Below are 16,783 nucleotides of genomic sequence, written 5' to 3'. Positions count from 1 at the left end.
TACAATACAAATACAATACAAATACAATACAAATACAATACAAATACAATACAAATACAATACAAATACAATACAAATACAATACAAATACAATACAAATACAATACAAATACAATACAAATACAATACAAATACAATACAAATACAATACAAATACAATACAAATACAATACAAATACAATACAAATACAATACAAATACAATACAAATACAATACAAATACAATACAAATACAATACAAATACAATACAAATACAATACAAATACAATACAAATACAATACAAATACAATACAAATACAATACAAATACAATACAAATACAATACAAATACAATACAAATACAATACAAATACAATACAAATACAATACAAATACAATACAAATACAATACAAATACAATACAAATACAATACAAATACAATACAATACAAAATTTGAATAAATAAAAAAAAACAAAAAAAAAGAGTAGATAAAAACAAAAAAAGTTAAACAAAAAATTAAAACAGAATTTTAAAAAATCCAGGAAAACTCATTCAAAAAAAACATTTAAAAAAAATGAAAATAAATTTGAAAAAAAAATGAGAAAAATAAATAAGTATTGTGGAAAATAAAAAAAAAAATGCGATGAAAAAAAAATAAAAAGCAAAATAAAAATATTTTTAAAAAAATTCAAACAAAATTTTAAAAAATTATAGAAGAACTGGAAAATGAAATAGAAAAATTAAAATATTTAAAAATTTAAAAAAATTGAAAACTTAATAAAATAAAGAAAAATTAAACCTAAAGAAAATAATAATTGAAAACAAATTAAAAATTATAAACAATAATAAATAAAAAAAATTAAGAATTAAAAAATTAATGGATAAAATTTAAAAAAAAATTAAAATAAAATAATAATTTAAAAAAAAATAAGAAAAATAAACAAAAAATAATAAAAAAATTAATAAAATAATAAAACAAAAAATTAAAAAAAATAAAAAATAAAAAATAAAATTTGTACAAATAAATAGATATTGATGGTCTAATTTTGACTATTTTCTGTCGTGGAATTTAAGCAAACAACTTTTTTTTTAAATGCTTTTTAAATGCCCCAGGGCATTTCATAAATAAAGTTATTTTGCTTGAAATCCATGACTGAACAATAGCCAAAATTAGAGCATTAAACAAGAAGAAGCATAAGCATAAGTTTAAGCAAGAAGACAATTAAAGTCTAAATACAGACAAATTTAAACAAAACTCAGCACAATCAAGAATAAAAAAGCCATAAAATCAGCAAAAGTATCAAATAAAGACCAAATGAAGATAAAGAAAACAAAATCGAAGACAAAAATGGCAAAATCACATGAAGTAGAAATAGAGGCAAAATAGAGACGAGTCTGAATGAAGCCATATTCAAGAATAAGAAAAAGCCAAAAACAGTATAAAAACTTTGAAAAAAAAATGAAGAATACAGGAAAAACTAAAAACAAAGACTACATAAAGTTACAATAGAGACCAAATTGAGACGAAATACAGAAAAAGTTAAAACGAACAATACAAAATAATAACAAAATAAATACAAATCAAAACAAAACAAAAAAGTCACAATTCAAAATTAAGACAAAACACAGGCGATTGAACACAAAACGAAGACAAACTGAACCAATATGAAGACAAAATAAAGAGATGCGAAATAAACAGAATAAAGACAAAAACTAAATAATTTCAAAATAAGGAAAAGTCCAACTGAAGAAAATTTAAGACGAAATAAAGAAACAATGGAAATAAACTTACAAAACAGCTACAAAAAATTACAATCAGTAGAATAAATTCAAAAAAGACAAATATAAACAAAAAATAAATCAAAATCATAACAAAAAAGCGTAAAATAAAATTATGATTTAAAATATAAAATGACAATATTTAAAGGCAAACATGAATAAACAAAACTAAATGAAAAAAAAAATATGATGAATGAAAACTAAGCCAAAGTTATTCAAATAAAAACTTTATTCGTACAGAATAAAAACAAAATCAAAACGTAAATGAATAAAACAATGATTAAAATCAAGATAAAGCATATAGAATAAAACTTGACAAAAGCAACAAATAAATGTAAAAAAAAGACAAAATAAAGGCAAAGAATATGAAAACTTTTAAAATATCTACAAAAAATGACAAAGTAAAAAATACCAAATAAATAAAAAAAACTTCATACAGACAAGATAAAAACAAATTCAAAATGAAAAAAGAGAAATTAAAAATAAAATCATGATAAAAAATGATAATAGAAAACTAAACCAAAGTAAATATAGATAAAGAAGATAAATTAAAAAAAAAACTTCAAAATATCTACAAAACTTAAAAAATTAGAAAAAATATGTAAAAATATGATAAATTTAATGCAATCTTTTAATGCAGAGCTGAGTAGAGTAGAGTAGAGTAGAGTAGAGTAGAGTAGAGTAGAGTAGAGTAGAGTAGAGTATAGTAGAGTAGAGTAGAGTAGAGTAGAGTAGAGTAGAGTAGAGTAGAGTAGAGTAGAGTAGAGTAGAGTAGAGTAGAGTAGAGTAGAGTAGAGTAGAGTAGAGTAGAGTAGAGTAGAGTAGAGTAGAGTAGAGTAGAGTAGAGTAGAATAGAGTAGAATAGAATAGAGTAGAGTAGAGTAGAGTAGAGTAGAAGAGAGTAGAGTAGAGTAGAGTAGAGTAAAGTAGAGTTGAGTTGAGTAGAGTAGAGTAGAGTTGAGTAAAGTAAAGTAGAGTAGACTATAGTTGAATAGTGTTGAGTAGAGTAAAGTAGATTAGAGTAGAATAGCGTAGAGTAAAGTAGGGTAGAGTTTAGCAGAGAAGACATATCCTCGAGGTTGTTTTATCTAAAAAAAAACGTAATTTTCAGTGCGTTTTTTAGAGCACTTTTGAGAACTGTTTTCTCATTCAAACGTCTTTTCAAATTTCCATTAAAGTATTTAACTAATTTTTGTCCTTTCTCTTCTTTTTTCGTTACAGATTCTAGTGAAACGACTCGATAATTTAATTGAATATATATAAAAAAATCAACAAAAGCAGGAAAAAACGGATCAGCGGCAGCCAAAGTTTTCCTAATCATTCAACATACACCAAGGGTAAGTAAAAGTTTTGTTTCTCGACCGGTATTTGTTTCGCATTTCAATGCGTTTCTCCTGGTAGCTTGGCATCTATTTAGTATGTGTATCCGGTCCTGAGTTTTCCTAGGAGCTCTTAGGAGGGAATTTCATTCAGGGAAGAAACTTCATACTTTCTAGGATTATTTTTTTCCTCGTTTTCTGTTTCTTGGGTAACTATCTTTCCGGGGAACAAGTTCGCTAAAAAAAAGTTGTCCTGAACTAAGAGTTTGGAGCATGTGTGTCAATGATAGAAAATTGATTACGAAAATGACTCGTGAGTCGGCATATCAAAATTACACAATTTTCAAGAGTTTTCTGTCTTTTTCCTTCATAGGAAGCTTCATTACCTGCACGGTTCATTGGAATATTCGATACAGTTTTGTAATAATTTCGTTTCGAAAAACGGGCTTCGTTTCCATGAATTCTGCACTCAACCCCACTGGGTTTTGTAATAACGATAGGCAGCGCTTCAACGAAAACATTCAATTAATCTAGCCCCCTAAAGGCAGTTTAAATCGGGAGCTATGATTGATTGATGGAAAGTCGAACTGGATGATTCTAGCAACTTCATTCTCCTTAAGCGGAGAAAGTAAAATTCAAAAGGACCTATTTTGGTTCTGTTGGAAATGAACATTTTATCAAATAAATTTGAAAAATTAAATAACGAAAACAACTCTAGTCCACTTTGAAAAGGCCAGCGTCAAATTTCCCCCCGGGTCCGCTCCGGCAGGAAATGAGCATGTCAATCAAAAATGTAACTTCTCATTCAATCTCGGGCCACTCGGCCAGATTGGCAACCGACGACTGCAGGAAGCTGCGCTGCGGGTGTGCCGAACAAAAGTTTGCCATTTGTTGTTTGTGAGTATGTGTTCTGGTTCTTTTCTGGTTGGTACCTTTACTATGTATTTGTATTTATTTGGGGTACTTGGGTCAAACTTCTTAGGGACTTTTCGTGTATCTTTTCTCTTCCGTCTCCCCAACGTCTGTCCGCTTGCCTGCCATTCGTTAAAATTGACCTATAAATATTTTACTCGCAGGTAAACTGTTTGATTTGGGTTTTTTTGGTTTTTTTTCAAGGGGGGTTCCGGAGCTTTCGGTCTGATATTTGGTTGACCTTCGTGCGACCCAAAAAAGGAACCGAAACGCACTCATCCGTGCATTTGTAGAAAAACATCAGTCTCGCTTTACAAAAAGTCTGCTTATAGAAGGTTTGTCAAAAATCAAGCTTAAAACATTGGAACCTTAACACAAAAATTCCACTATACTATGAGATGAACCAAACTTGTGGTTTTCATTTCAGAGAAAAACTTCTTCGACACGAGCCAGACTCGTGCTGGTAAGTGAAAAAACTTTAATAACAAAGTCAATCTTAAACACATAAAAATTATTCAGCAGCCCTATTGCGAGTATGTCTAATGAGTTTTGTTTATGACAATAGTACTTTATCACGAGTCTGGCTCGTGGTTTTTAATCAAGGCAGAACTCATTTATCACGGTTCAGACTCATGCTGGTAGTTCCAATTTACCTTCGAATCAAATTGTTTACTCATTAGCCTTGTTTTTAGTCGGACTCGTGATTTATGTTTACTCAAACACTTTTTCACGAGCTAGACTCGTAGTTTCCACCTAAAGAACAAGTTCTTCCCGATAAATTAGACTCAGACTCAGGAAGCTGCGTCCTTTAGCATTTAGGATACAAGCTGCGATCGATGATTCTCCCCGATATATGCTTTCTATCTATATTGGCATGATCTTTTGAAGCCAATGTTTAGAAACTGTTCACAATACTTAATCCTATGTCAGATTCCATTCATAGCCTTACTTACAGCCTTTTTCATATGAGATCTGTACTAGCCTTTCCAGATCAAACTTTTGATACCTAAAATAAAAACCTGGTCGTATTTTCACATTCGACAGTCTGTTTGTTCAGAAGTGCACTGTGCTGAGTTGTTGAGAGTTAAGTGTTGAGCGTTGAGAAGTGTCCTTTTTTGTGTTTGACAAGAAGACGCCTCAATCCTAAACTACGTAATGATCATCATAATTCTGTCTACGATATCCGCTAAGAGTTTCTTGTTGATAACTAGACACAGTCTATCGAAGCATGTTTTATATCTTCAATTTTGTCTATATAATTCAACCCAAACTATTCTGAGTATGACTTCTACAAACCCGTGGAGGTCTAATTCTCTATTGTTCTACAGCAAATGACCAATTTTCAGCCTTGAATTTAAAAAGTTTGTATGCATTAAGAATGTGCCATGCATTTCTTTAACTTCGAACATGCTTCAGATACTGCGGTCAGGGTTAATCTAGATATAGCAAATGTCAAACCGAAGATGTAGCAATCCGTACCACAACTCTCTTAAAGCGCTCAACACTTCAAGACCGTTGATTTAAAAGTTCCATGTTATAAGGTCTTAGGAAATTCCTCGAGGTCGTCGATACTTTTCTAAAAAGTTCGATAACCTCTTTAATGGGATGCTTCATCAATCTGTACGTCACACTGTTTCTGAAGATTAACATGGGTTATGTAACGTAGATCTACGACCACCGACTAAAGTTTCGAAGATACAGAAATGCCACTCATATCTCACAGGTCGAACTGGAATTCGCGCCATATGAACTGGATACTTTTTCAAGGACCAATTACACTAGTTTACAAAATTTAAAAAAAATCGTGAACTTGATTAACTGACCAACATTTTTAATTTAAAATCGGGCGCTGAATCCGAAAATGAAATTCAAAAAAAATCTCAGTAGAACCGTTTTTGAGTTATGCTCCAAATATGAAATTTCGAAAAAATTAAAAAAAGTTCTTGTACTTAGATTAAAATATCTCGGACGGCATAACAGTAATTTGAAATCTCTATTTGGCAAATTGAAGGTGAATAAGTTTTATATCGATCATCTGAACACTGTTTTTGCGTTTGACCAGCAGTATTGTTGATATTAGTGACTTTATGAGAAAAAAAATTATAAAAAACGCATTTTTTAGAGAAAATTTTGTTTCAACGAAAGTTTTAGACTCGATGATAGCATTTAAAAAATCTGATTTTCTTTTGCGCTTTAATGTCAATTCAAAACAAAGATTTTAAGTGGTTATTTATCAAAATCGGTTGAAAATTGAAGAAGTTATGGCTACTTTACCATAACTGAAATTTTTGGAGTTTTTAATAATTTAACGAACCGCGGTACACTTATCATAGTATAGGAAAAATGAAACATGATAAATCTCACTCGCTCCAAGTCAAAATTATTTATTAGCTTTCCAGAAGATCACATGCCAAGTTTCAGTAAGATCTGACCATAGTGAAGGGTTGCTTGAGTCTCAAACGTGAATAAAATTTTGAGGTATTTTGCCCGGAAGGAACGAAAAATACTGGTTTTTCATCATTAACTTTTTTCATCACTAGCTGATTGTTTTTTATGGTTGATTTTCTTAAAGTCTAAGTTGAGACAAATATTTCACCCCAAGACTGTAACTCGATTGGATTTGAAACAGAAAAGTTATTGCGGTTCAAAGGCCGCAAATTTTGTCGTACACGCAATGAGTACTTTTTACGCATTGCGTTTTATACGACAATTTTCGACCAAAATACAATCTTTGAACCGCAATAACTTTTCTGTTTCAAATCCAATCGAGTTACAGTCTTGGGGTGAAATATTTGTCTCAACTTGGGCTTTAAGAAAATCAACCATAAAAAACAATCAGCTAGTGATGAAAAAAGTTATTGATGAAAAACCAGTATTTTTCGTTCCTTCCGGGCAAAATACCTCAAAATTTTATTCACGTTTGAGACTCAAGCAACCCCTCCCTATGGTCAGATCTTCCTGAAACTTGGCATGTGATCTTCTGGTAAGCTAATAAATAATTTTGACTTGGAGCGAGTGAGATTTATCATGTTTCATTCTTCCTATACTATGATAAGTGTACCGCGGTTCGTTAAATTATTAAAAACTGCAAAAATTACAGTTATGGTAAAGTAGCCATAACTTCTTCAATTTTCAACCGATTTTGATAAATAACCACTTGAAATCTTTGTTTTGAATTGACATTAAAGCGGAAAAGAAAATCAGATTTTTTAAATGCTACCATTGAGTCTAAAACTTTCGTTGAAACCAAATTTTTTCTAAAAAAATGCGTTTTTTATAATTTTTTTTCTCATAAAGTCACTAATATCAGCAATACTGTTGATCAAACGCAAAAACAGTGTTCAGATGATCGATAGAAAACTTACTCACCTTCAATATACAAAAGAGAAATTTCAAATTACTGTTATGCCGTTCGAGATATTTTAATCTAAGTACAAGAACTTTTTTAATTTTTTCGAAATTTCATATTTGGAGCATAACTCAAAAACGGTTCTACTGAGATTTTTTTGAATTTCATTTTCGGATTCAGCGCCCGATTTTACATTGGAAATGACCTTCAGTTTACTAAGTTCAAAAATGCTGTAAACTAGTGTTATTAGTGAATGAATATTTAGCTGCAGTAGACAACCCAGAGAATAGTTGATCGATTGAGGAAAACCTCGATGGTTGAAGTGTTGCCATGTTGAAGAAGCTTAAACAAGATTTAGGCAGGGTGATCAGCAAACCGGTAAAAAAAAACCGGGAATTGAAATTAGCATCGGGAAAACTGGGAATTTGGCATCAAAGCCGGCAAAAAATCGTATCGCAGTTTTTTCTATATAAATGCTACGAATAGTAAAAATTGAGGTTAATAAAGATTAAATTTTTGTAAAAAAATTGTCATAGGCGTTAATTGTATTTCTTTGATGAAAATTCAAAATGGGAAAAGTTTATGCGTGTTTCCATTCTTCAATGTTCGCTTTTCCACCGAATGTTAGAAATTAATGCCAGAATTGTTCGGAATTCTAATTTCTGAATCCAGATTCAAAATTTATGTAGAAAAATATGATTAAAAAATCAGGATCAGTATGATATTTCAAATTTAGATTCTGAATAACAAAAAAAAATAATAAAAAAATAATAATTATAATAAAAATAATAATAATTAAATATAATAAAAAATGATACCTACCTACCTACCTAAGGGTCCAGCGCCGATTGATCGGCGCATAGGGCTGAGATAAAAGATCTCCACTGCTGGCGATCCGGAGCCAGCGTCTTCACTTGCTGCCAGCCAAGGTTCTCGTCAACTGTGCGGATTTCAGCGGCTAGACTTCGCCGCCACGAGCTTTTGGGCCTGCCTCTTCTTCGATGCCCATCTGGATTCCAGTCAAGCGCCTCTCTGCAAATCTCGTTTTCATCTCTTCGCAGCGTGTGCCCAATCCATCTCCACTTACGTTCCCGAATCTCGATTTCTAGCGCCTTTTGATGACACCGGCTATGAAGTTCAACGTTTGAGATCCAGTTGCCAGGCCACCAAGCGCGGATGATGTTCCGCAGGCAGCGATTCACGAAAACTTGCAGTTTTCGCGTCGTCACCGCATATGTGCACCAAGTTTCACACCCGTACAGCAATACGGATTTGACGTTTGAGTTGAAGATTCGGATCTTAGTTCGTAGAGAGATCTGGCGTGACCGCCAGATGTTTCGGAGACTCGCAAACGCAAATCGGGCTTTTCTGATCCGGGTTTCGATGTCCTTCTTGGTACCACCATCAGGTGTAATCTGACTACCAAGATACTGGAAGCACTCCACTGTCTCAACCTGTTGCCCAGCTACCACGAAATTGGAACGATTTCCTGTATTGATTTCCATCGACTTGGTCTTTCCGACATTGATTTTGAGACCTGCTGCCTTGGAGCTTTCGGTGAGGTCGTCGAGTTTGCTCTGCATGTCTTGTTCTGTTTGGGCGAGCAAAACAATATCGTCTGCCAGGTCAAGGTCGTTCAGTTGCTCCATGGTTGAAGGATTCCACGGCAATCCTCGGTTTGGTCTACAGTCAATCGATCCAGTCAAGATCTCATCCATTACGATGAGAAAAAGCAGCGGTGACAAAATACATCCTTGTCTCACTCCAGCAGTTACCGGGATTGGTTCGGACAAGACACCGTCGTGCAAGACCTTGCACGAAAATGCCTCGTACTGTGCTTCGATGAGATGGACTAGTTTCTCTGGGACCCCTCGTCGTCTAAGAGCAGCCCAGATGTTTTCGTGGTTCAGTCGGTCAAATGCTTTTTCGAAATCAACGAACACCAGCAGAAGAGAGTCCTGGAATTCGTTGATTTGTTCCAGTATTATTCGTAGCGTTGTGATGTGGTCCACACATGATCGTCCGGATCGGAATCCAGCTTGTTGCCGTCGGAGTGTAGCGTCGATTTTCTCCTGGATCCTGTTCAGGATCACTTTGCAGAGTACTTTGAGGGTTGTACAGATCAAAGTTATGCCACGCCAGTTACCGCACTCTGTCAGGTCTCCTTTCTTCGGGACCTTTACGAGGATACCCTGCATCCAGTCGGCCGGGAATGTTGCAGTATCCCAGATGTCAGCGAAAAGACGGTGCAACATTTGTGCTGACAAGGCAGGGTCGGCTTTGAGCATTTCAGCAGGAATGCAATCGATTCCAGATGCTTTGTTGGATTTCATGTCCTTGATTGCAGCTTCTATTTCAGCCAGCGAGGGCGCTTCCGAGTTGACGCCAAAAATGATAATTATAATAAAAAAATAATTATAATAAAAAAAAAAAATAAAATAAAAAAAAAATAAAAAATAAAATAAAAAAATAAAAAATAAAATTAAAAAATTAAAAATAAAATAAAAAAATAAAAAATACAATAAAAAAAATACAAGAAAAAAAAATATAAAATAAGATAAAAAGATATAAAATAAAATAAAAAATAAAATTAAAAAAAAAATTAAAAATAAAATAAAAAAATAAAAAATAAAATAAAAAAATAAAAAATAAAATAAAAAAATAAAAAATAAAATAATAATAAAATAAAAAATAAAAAAAAAATAAAAAAATAAAAAATTAAATAAAAAAATAAAAAATAAAATAAAAAAATAAAAAATAAAATAAAAAATAAAATAAAAAAATAAAAAATTAAATAAAAAAATAAAAATAAAATAAAAAAAAATAAAATAAAAAAATAAAAAAAAATATAAAAAATAAAAAATAAAATAAAAAAATAAAAAAAAATATAAAAAATAAAAAATAAAATAAAAAAATAAAAAATTCAATTAAAGAATAAAAAACAAAATAAAAAATAAAAAAATACAATAAAAAAATAAAACATACAAGAAAAAAATAAAAAAAAAAAATAAAAAAAATATATAAAATAAAATTAAAAATATAAAATAAAATTAAAAAAAAAAATAAAATTAAAAAAAAATAAAATTAAAAAAAAATAAAATTAAAAAAAAAAATTAAAAAAAATTAAAATTAAAAAAAAAATTAAAAAAAATTAAAATTAAAAAAAAAATTAAAAATAAAATTAAAAAATATAAAATAAATAAAAAAAATAAAAAAAATAAAAAAAATAAAATAAAATAAAATAAAAAAATAAAAACTGAAATAAAAAAACTAAAAAATAAATAAAAAAAAATAAAGTAAAAAAATAAAAAAAAATTAAATAAAAAAAAAATTAAATAAAAAAATAAAAAAAAATTAAATAAAAAAATAAAGAATAAAATAAAAAAATAAAAATAAAATGAAAAAATAAAAAATTAAATAAAAAAAAATAAAAAAAAAATAAAAAAAATAAAAATAAAAAAAAAGGAAAAAAAATTAAAAAATTAAAAAAAATTAAAAAAATTAAAAAATTAAAAAATTTAAAAATTAAAAAAAAACGAAATAAAAAAAAATTAAAAATTAATAAAAAAGTATAAAAAAAAATTTTAAATAATAGAAAAAAATTAAAAAAAAATTTTAAAAAAATTTAAAAAAAATAAAAAAAATAAATTAAAAAATCAAAAAAAATTAAAGAAATAAAAAAAATTAAAAAAAATGAAATAGAATAAAAAAAATTTAAAAAAAAATAATAAAAAAAAATAATAAAAAAAAATAAAAAAAAAAATAAAAAAAATTAAAAAAAATAAAAAATAAAAAAAATTAAAAATAAAAAAAATTAAAAATAAAAAAAATAAAAAACAAAAAAAAAATTAAAATAAAAAAATTAAACAATAAAAAAATATAAAAAGCAATAAAAAAAAAGAAAAAAAAATTAAAAAAAAAATAAAAAAATTAAAAAATAATAATAATAATAAAAAAAATAATAATAATAATAAAAAAAAATAATAAAAAATAAAATATTAAAGAAAAATAAAGAAAAATAATTTTTTTAAATAAAAAAAAATTTAAAAAAATTTAAAAAAAAATTAAAAAATGAGACAAAATTAAATTTAAAAAAATATTAAAAAAAAATTCAAGAAAAGTTTAACCAAATAAAAATAAACAGATTTGATTAAAAATTCAGAATTAAGATAGTCGAGTTAAGTTTTCTGTGTTAAGAGTTCAATCATGCATCTAGAAGTCAGACTGAAAATGCAGATAAATGTTTAAAATGATTCTGGTATAATTTTTAGATTACAAGTTTTGAAATCGGACTCAAAATTAAATTTCAAAATGTAAAAATCTAACTAAGCTTGACTAACTAAATTCAGACTATATATATATATAATTATTATATTATTTTTTTATTATATTATTTTATTATATTATATTATAATATATATAATTCAACATACTTATTTTAGAACAGAAATAAAACCAAAACTAAGAAACTAGTAATCTGAATCCATAACTTAGAAACCAGTAGTAGAGTGTCAATTTTCCGGCAATTTTAGCGTTCCCGGGAATTGGGAAATCTGACGATTCTGTTCCCGGGAATTCTCGGGATCCCGGGAAATTAAGATTTAAACTCAACTGCATACGAAAACTTAAATATGTATATGATATATTTTTTTTTTTGGAAGTAGTATTGCAAAACATTTTTAATGCCTCAAAAAACAATTAGCAATTATAAAACCCAACACCCAAAAACTAAGCACTTTAACCGACAAACTTGACTGATGTTTGCTGCAAAAATTTGAAATAATTAAGAGAGATTTTTCACTATTGATAGAATTTGGTTAGCTAGACTTCAGGTTATTCATCAATTGATTTAAATCTCAATTATAAATAAACTCGTAAATGTCAAGACGAATTGACGGTTGCCATGTGCGAGTTTTTTTTTCAAATTTTGTTTCGAAGAGTGTCGAAAAAATGCTTGGAAGTAGACTTCCATTTCCTAATATACCCTTTAAGAAAATAGAAGTCTATTTCCAAGCATTTTTTCAACACTCTTCGGAACCAAAATATAAAAGAATAGCCGTACATAGCAACCGTCAATTCGTCTACTAAAATGTGTATTTTTTTGCTCCAAATAAAAAACTTCAAGTTTCCAAAGAATTTGAAATATATGCCTCGTTACACGGCCTTCCAATAATCTCATTGGGGTTTAGCGCATCATCCTGGTAAAAAATGACGTAAAGATATGGGAAACTCCATTTAAAAATTTAATATTAGCTTTTTTTGGTTTCGGGTTGACTGCTCCGAAGCTGTCACTAGCCTAGAACATTGGAATCTGACAGATTTCCAAGAGAGTTGTTTGGTTTGAAAAATGTTTCGTAAGCCTTTTGCGTACACGATCCGACACGCACCAAACACATAGCACCAAACGGTTTGATTGAGACAAATATGCGTTCTGCTTCCTATGTTCATCCTATAACGGTCCTTTTTTATTTCGTGTATGCCGGTCCCTTGAGGTTATTAGACAACCGAGGAACAGCTCTGTTTCCGTTGCTCCGTTCCAAGGAGAATACACAAAAAATGTTTTTGTTTCGATTTTTCGAAACATTCTGCGAATTATGTATGCGGAAAATATACAAGGATACCGGAAAGCAGTTTTTGGCAAAATGCAGAAAAAGTTAGACTTTCTCTAGGATGAATTGTTATTGCTCGTGCTTTACTCGGGCGGAACCCATATATTTTCCAGGACTTAGGGTTCTATGTTTTAAAAAAATTCTAATTTTTCTTGACTATTATAGTATAATATGATACCCACATTTCATTCAGGCAATAGAAGAAAATCCCTGCAAACACGGAAGAAAAAACAAATCAAAAATTCCTACTCAAGTTGCTCAATTTACTAATGTTTGCCTTGCGTATAATTTATTCAATTTTCCAATTATTTCACCAGCTTTCTACGAGTATCTGCACATCGTTTTAGGGAAAGCAAGCAACAGGTCCGTCTCCCTCCTCGCCTTTTTGCCACAAACGAGCAGTAAAATCACCGAAAGCACTAACATATCCTATCAAAACTCATCTGTTGATTCTGCCAACATTATCATGATGCTGATGACGACGACGACGACGATGATTTGGAAATAACCTTTATCTGGCGGAAGGAAAAGCGCTCGCTATACGGTTTGTTTTTCCTTCGAGTAATTTTCCACTTCCAGCTCCACTTTGGGAGCTCCGCTTTTCGGCGTGGAACGGAATCAGTGCTGTCAAATATGGGAAGAGGGGGTTGATTTTATCTACTCCTCGTCGTCGTCGACAACGACTACTCTCTTCATCTGAAGCTTATGGCGAATATTTGGCTCCAAGTGGGAAGGCAGCAGAGTAAAAATCGATGCCAGAATTGTGAGTCAATTTCGGTGTTTGATCGAGAACATTAAAACATGGAATGTGTGCCCGGATTGAGTCTAAATTTGTTTTGATACTTGACATTTTGTAACTTAAAATAAGTGTTGCTTTATACTTAGGCTGCCAGTGTTTCCTTTAGAAAATTAAGAAAAAACTTTATTTAATTTTTAATCTTACCTCTTAAGGTAGGCTTACCAGATACTTTCAGAAAAAAGCGGGACATTTCATGAGAAAAAGCGGGACATCACCGAAAAAAGTGGGACATTTAGAAACTCTAAAAAAACATAATTTTTATGATCATTCCTATACCTATGTTTATGTTTCTTCAGCTGAAATAGTTCTTAGAAAGTAATAAACTATGGATAGCTAAAATTTGTTTAGGAAATTGAATTCTCAAGAAAAGTTTCGTCTTTGTATACTGCAAAAACTTAAGTCGAAAATGTTCAGAGGGATTTAAAATCCGAAATTTGAAGAAAGTTTTATGTTTTGAAACCGCCGTTTTTTTGATGATCTTCCATTGGATTGGAAATAGTTTTTTTTGCTCGGTAGTCCTGTTCTATTTTATCCGGAATTTGTTTTTAAAGCTTTACATTCAAGGGATTCTGCTAGGATTTCGGAGAAACATATGGAGCCATCATCATGGAAGCAACTTACATAATATTTTCTTCAAATGAAAAATATTAACATCGCTAGAACGTGCTCAAAGAACGCTCAACTGAACCAGATTGTTATGGTGATGCTAAGATAAGCTTGCCAGATTGCCCGGTTTTACCCGGACTTGCCCCGGATATTTGATACAAAATTTCGGAATTTAGGATTTCGTAGAAAAAAGTCTGGATTTTGCACTGACTTATTTGCTTTATTTTGTCGATCTTTTTTAACAAGTTTAAAATAAATAATCACGGAAAATTTTTATGAAGCCTAAAATACAATTTGAAACCGGCTGATGTGTTTTGATGTTAAAATATATTTTGAAATGTATTTTTTTCATATTTCCTTAAGGGGGGGGGGGGGGCCCTACCACTTTCACGATTTTTTTCTAGAGCTATCGTTCAAACAAATGCTTTCAAATTTTTTGCATTATACAAAGCATTGTTTAAAGAACGTTTAGTAATTTTTTCGTAGAAAAATATTGAAAAATGAGTCGGTGACGAAGCACTTTCGAGGATGCCTTTTAGAAAACAGGATTTGCGGTGGACACTGTATCTCAGCACAGAATCATCTGAAGTCAAAAAATCAGAGCAAAATATTTTTATTAGGTGTTTTTCTAGACCCCAACGTTTTTATTTATCTTAAAAAAAATTTTATGAAATTTTTGTGGCTGTTTGAAGTAAAAATTACGATTTTTCACGAAAAAATCCGCCATTTTTTATCTGTAAAATTTTCCCAAAGTAAAAAAAAAAGAAAAGAAAAACGTTGGGGTCTGGTATTTTATATGTAGAAAATATGTTCCAAATTTGAAAAGAATCGCATAAGTAGTTTTCAAATGACGATGTCCACGGACTTTGAAAATGTGCTTTCGAGAAAAACGCGTTTGAAGTTTCTGCTCTCTCTCTCTTGCAGTATTAGATAGGAGGAGATAAAGGCCTATAATTTCTACAGTTTTGCTTCAATTGACTTGAAAATTTGACACAACATTCTTGAAATGTTTTACAATAAGAAAATAAAAAAATAAAAAAAATCGATTTTTTGAAAGTGTTAGACCCTACCCTCCCCTTAAATAATTCCGTGGTTTTGACCAAACTTAATCAGATATTGCCCGGATTTTGGGTGGAACATTTTGAAATCTGATGACCGGATTATTCCAGGTTTTAAGATCGAATTACCCGGATTCGTCCGGTCCGAAAATTTCTGGCAACCTTAAATGCTAAGAACTAAACGAGTTATTTACTTTTGTCTTATATAAAAAAATGCTGCTAATTTTGAGAAAACAAAACACAAGAAAAATCATCATGTTTGAATCATTTGTTGTGTTGAACCAATAAATTTAAATTGAAGCTAAGGTTTTTCCAGTGCAAGTTAGTGAAACTTCTTAAAAGTGTTACCAATTTAATTTTTACAGCCTTATCGGTGATCATTAAGTAGGATTATTTCTAGTTTTTAATCTCATAAATGGATAACCAAAGATTTGAAAAAAAAAAAATAACAGGAATTTAATATGATCAAGGAAAGATTTTTTAAGAAGCGTTTTCATCAAACACGAACCAACTATTTTGAAGTGGTAATCTAAAGAGGGTTGAATCAACAACAAAATTTTTCTCAGAAAAAAAGCGGGACATTTTGAGAAAATAGCGGGACGGCGGGACATTCTCTAGAAAAAAGGGACATGTCCCGCTTTTGCGGGACTGATGGCAACCCTATCATAAGGATATACCCATATTTTTGAAAGGTGTCCAGAAACGAAGATAAAAAAAAATACATGTACCTAAACATAATAAAATTACCATACAAAATTGGAAGCAAAAATAAGTAATAAAAATAAAAATGCGACATAAATGAAAAATTGTAAAAAAATCAACAAAGAACATTTGGAAATCTAGCAAAAACCTCAAGTAAAACAAAAGAGAAACTATTGAAAATTTCAATAAACCATGAACAAATTATAACAAATGTATAAAAAGTTATCAAAATATAAGCAAAAACTATCAAAATTAAAAAAAAAGAATTTTATAAATAAATAAAAATATAATCAACAAAAATAAAAACTATAATAAAAGCCAAAGTGGTTGTGTAATTGAAAATATAGAGATAGACATTAAAAATAATTTAAACAATAATATTAAAATTTAAAAAATGTTTTCAGATTGGCTGACCAGTAAAAAAAACCTGTAATCAAAAATTAAAAAAAAAGAAAAATGAATATGAAAATAATTATAGAAGACAAATTTGATTAACAAACTGGAAATAACAAAAAAATTAAAATAAAGGTCAACCAAACCAATACTGTTAAGATAAGGTTGCCAGATTGACCAGTTTTGTTCGGATTTGCCCGGATATTTAATACAATATTTGGAAACAGTCCAGCCCAGCCCGGTTTCCCAGTTTTCGAAAGGTTTTCTAGAAGCC

Source organism: Uranotaenia lowii, chromosome 1, assembly GCF_029784155.1.
Source record: "Uranotaenia lowii strain MFRU-FL chromosome 1, ASM2978415v1, whole genome shotgun sequence".
Lineage (NCBI taxonomy): Eukaryota > Metazoa > Arthropoda > Insecta > Diptera > Culicidae > Uranotaenia > Uranotaenia lowii.
Note: the sequence above shows the minus strand (reverse complement) of the source record.